Source organism: Palaemon carinicauda, chromosome 32 (genome assembly GCF_036898095.1).
Source record: "Palaemon carinicauda isolate YSFRI2023 chromosome 32, ASM3689809v2, whole genome shotgun sequence".
NCBI classification, from domain to species: Eukaryota; Metazoa; Arthropoda; class Malacostraca; order Decapoda; family Palaemonidae; genus Palaemon; species Palaemon carinicauda.
In genome coordinates, this window is record NC_090756.1 from 50,347,143 (window position 1) to 50,352,142 (window position 5,000).

The window sequence follows — 5,000 nt, forward strand, 5'->3', positions numbered from 1 at the left end:
ATATACTGTATATATATATATATATATATACTGTATAATATATACTGTATATATATATATATATATATATACTGTATATATATATATATATATATATATACTGTATATATATATATATATATATATATATATATATATATATATATATATATATATATATATATATATATATATATATATATATATATATATATATATATATATATTATATATACTGTATATATACATATATATATATGTATATATATATATATATATATATATATATATATATATATATATATATATATGTTTAAATATATATATATATATATATATATATATATATATATATATATAAATATGGAATATATTTACTATATATATATATATATATATATATATATATATATATATATATATATATATATATATATATATATATATATATATATATATATATATATATATATATGTATATATATATATATGTATATATATATATATATATATATATATATATATATATATATATATATATATATATATATATATATTTATATTCATACATATATACTTATATGCATATATATATATATATATATATATATATATATATATATATATATATATATATACATATATATATATATACATATATACATATATACATATATACATATATACATATATATATATATATATATATATATATATATATATATATATATATATATACATACATATATATATATATATGTATATATATATATATATATATATATATATATATATATATATATATATATATATATATATATATATATATATATATATATAGTATATATATATATATATATATTGTTATGATTCGTATCTATAACTCACGATTTCATGTAGCACTTTTATAGATCATAACAATATTCTTAGAAGTTAGTGCTAGTTTACTAGGTTCAATTTAAAGTTTATAATTCAAAAGGGAAAATAGATAATCACTTTTTAACCACTTTTAACCACTTTTAATTACACTATATATATTCTACACGTATGTACAGAAATATAAAGAAATAATGATAGATAAATTCATAACTTTCTCTTAAATAAATCCACTGGTGTTTCGAAACAAAATGAACAATAATATCTTACCGAATACAAATAAACACTTTTAAAACCAAGTAATAAATCCAAGAACCGTTAATCACCAATCCAGGAAGCACACTGGACAAAGCAAACTTTATTGTCGAAGTAAACAATATTTGGTCATCCATGGACCATGGAACAAACAAACAAACAATACTTAAATTACAACTAATTAGTCACACCATCTAGTGACTGAAAACAACCATACATTTTTAAGGATACTCACTCCATCTAGTGACTGATAAGAAAACTAAATAAAAATATTTAATAAATATACAACGGGAATCATAACATATCCCCCCACAAAAAGTCGTCATCACCATCAAGATGACTGAAAAGACTATTTTAATATTCTCTATCATGTAGGATTCCGTGATAACATGTCTGCACATACATTGTATTTTCCTTTTATATGGTGTATTTGAAGATCATATTCTTGTAGCATCAGCCACCATCTCATGAGTCGATGATTTTTCGTTCTCATTCTCTGTAAAAACGTTAGAGGCTGATGGTCCGTGTAGACATTGATAGTAAATGGAGAACAATGGAGATAAGCTGCAAACTTCTCCAATGCAACCAATAACCCAAATGCTTCTTTTTCAACCGTTGCATAGGGTCGTTGGTGAGGTTTGAGCTTCTGAGAAGCATACATTACTGGATGCAAAATTCCATCTGTCCCTTCCTGTAGCAGTACAGCTCCCGTTCCCAAGTCGCTGGCATCAACCTCAATTGAAAAGGGTTTCTTAAAATTTGGTGCCTGCAAAACTGGAAAAGATGCCAGGATGCGTTTTGAGTATTCAAAGGCAGCTTTGCAATCGTCAGTCCAATTAAATTTCTTTTTACTGCTTGTAAGAGAAGTGAGAGGAGCGACCACATCCGAGAAATTTTCGCAAAAACGTCGATAGTATCCAATCATTCCCAGGAATCGTTGAACTTCTCTTCTAGAGGTGGGAGGCTGTATGGCAATGATATCCTTCACCTTGGCATCTACTGGTGCCACTTCATTGCTTCCCACAACGTATCCAAGGTACTGTATCTTGGCATGTCCAAAGTCACTTTTCTTCAGGTTTATTGTCAAACCTGCCTTCCTCAGAGCGCAGCAATACTTCTTTCAAGCCCTTCATGTGGTCCGACCAAGACTTTGATCAAATCAAATCATCCACTCTAGGCAGTGGGTATGCATTTGTGACAGTGAGTTTATTAACCTGTCTATAATCGGTGCAGAGTCGAAACGATCCATCGGGTTTTCGTACTAATAAACACGGTGAAGACCAAGGACTGTCACAGCTTTCGGCCAAGTCGTTATCCAGTAGAAACTGAGTTTCTTTTCTCAATATAGCTCTCTTGTATGGGGATACTCGATAAGGTGCTTGCTTGCATGGGGTTGTTCCCTCTTTCAAAATGATAGTATATTCCAAAAGATTAGTTTGTGTTGGTACATCTCCACAGAGATCTCTGAAAGACTTCAGCAAACGTTCCACATCCATAGCCTGGCGAGAACCTAAATGCATTAATTTTGCGGAGATATTAATTAAAATTTCAGAATTGGAGAGGTGAGAATCATTACCTATTTGAAAATCATTCTCTGGAACAATAACCGAACCATTCTTAACGTTTACAGCTGCAAGCACTGTCGACTTCACTTTAGTCCTCTCTGACACAAAAGGCTTAAGTCTATTCACATGAACAAGATGCCTATCTTTCCTCTTACCAGTAGTTTCAATTTCATATACATTATTGCCCCGTCTCTCTACTACAGTATAGGGTCCTTCAAAACGACATTCTAAAGACTTTTTAGTGGGATTAAGCATTAAAATTTGATCACCTGGTTTAAATTCTCTTATTACAGTTTTAACATCAAACCTTTTCTTCATACTATTTTGGGCTTTAAACAGATTCTGATGTGCAAATACTCGAGCCTCATCTAATTGCTTTTTAAGAGTAACAGCATATTGATGTAAGTCTTTACCAGATTCATGGTTTTCCAGCCAGACATCATATAAAACCTTTAAGGGTCCTCTAATACTCCTACCATAAAGTAGTTCAGAAGGCGAATATCCCAAACTGTCTTGCTGAGTATTTCTTATGGCGAACAACACAAACGGTAGTCCCTCATCCCACTCCTTCTGATGTTCATGGCAGTATTTAGTCAGAGCCTCCTTAAGCGTCTGGTGAAATCGCTCTAGCGCCCCCTGGCTTTGCGGATGATAAGCTGTAGATATTGAATGGTGAACACCCATAGCCAACATAACATCCTGAAAAAGCTTTGATGTAAAATTGGTACCACGGTCGGTTTGAACAACTTTAGGTATGCCATATTGAGTAAAAACCTTGATAAGGTGTGGAATAAGATTCTTAGTAGTTATATTCCGTAGAGGAATAGCATCTGGATATCTAATACTAGAACACATTATAGTCAACATGTATTGGTGCTGTCTTTTTGTTTTTGGTAGAGGTCCAACGCAGTCAATAATAACTTTTTCAAAAGGAACATTACAGACTACTTGAGGCACCAAAGGAACTGGTTTAGGTGCTTGGTTTGGCTTACCTACTTTTTGACAGGTTACGCAACAATTGCAGAATACCTTCACATCACGAAAAAGGCTAGGCCAATAAAAATATTGCAATATACTGTATGCTGTCTTCTTGATCCCAAGATGAGTAGTAGAGACTTCATGGGCCACCTTCATCACATGATTTTTCAGAGATGCTGGAACCACCAACTGTTGTTTAACTTCCCAAGAGGCAGTTGCTGCTGCAGTACTTCCTCTATATTTCCTCATTAGCACTCCAGCTTTCAAGTAGTAACATGTAGATTCTGCCATACTCTCCTTCTCTGTCAATGCATTCTTAAACAAAGGCTGTAAAGAGACATCGTTAATTTGTTCATGTTTCAAATCTGTGACATTAATTTTATATACATCATTGCATGATGATGTCAATACATTTCCAACTTTTCCATTACAACCTTTCCTACTCGTAGTATCAAAACTATTCTCCCTAACCACAGTAGGAATATCAGGTTGAACACTTTCATTAAACAAACTATGGAGAGAGTAGTCAAAATCTGTCCCTAAATCTAAACGTACTCCATCTCTCACCTTGTCATCCTCAACTGCAGACCTAGCACCACATTCAACAGCATTGAACTGGTCATCAATACTAGGTACCGATTCGGTCAAAACAATACCACGCAGGCCTCTGCTGCGTTCAACTACACAAGATGGGAACAACTCAGGTTCCACATCCTCCAATTGCTGAACAGGGCTGACTTCCAAAGGATTATCACATACCACTGGGTCCGGCACCACAAGATTACCTGCAACATCATTTCCAACAAGAACATCTACGCCAGGAATCGGAAGAGACTCTACAATACCCACAATGATATTACCCTTGAATATGCCACAATCCAAATGCACTCTAGCCCGAGGCAAAGAAGTCAAACCACCTATGCTCCTAACTATTACTTTATCATTGGTAAGACAGTCCTCTAACCCAGGTACTGCCCCTCTAACAACTAAACTCTGTGATGAACCGGTGTCCCGCATTAGCTTTACAACAACACCCTCACTATGTTCATCACCAGTAACCAAAACTCCGTCAAAGCAGAATGGTTTGAAACCATCAACACCACCAGCTGACTCAGCATTTATATCACAACAAGAGAAATTAGATTCCTCTGCTTTACTCTTTCTTTCATTCTTCCTAGAATGTTTGGGACATCTAGCTTTCACATGACCGACCTCACCACACGAATAACAAGTTACACTTGAACTAGCACCAGAGCCAAGCGATTTAACAGATAATCTATAAGGACTTGTTGGTGGTGAGTTTTGAGGTGACTTACTTGGTGTCTTCCTGGATTGGTTACCTGAATA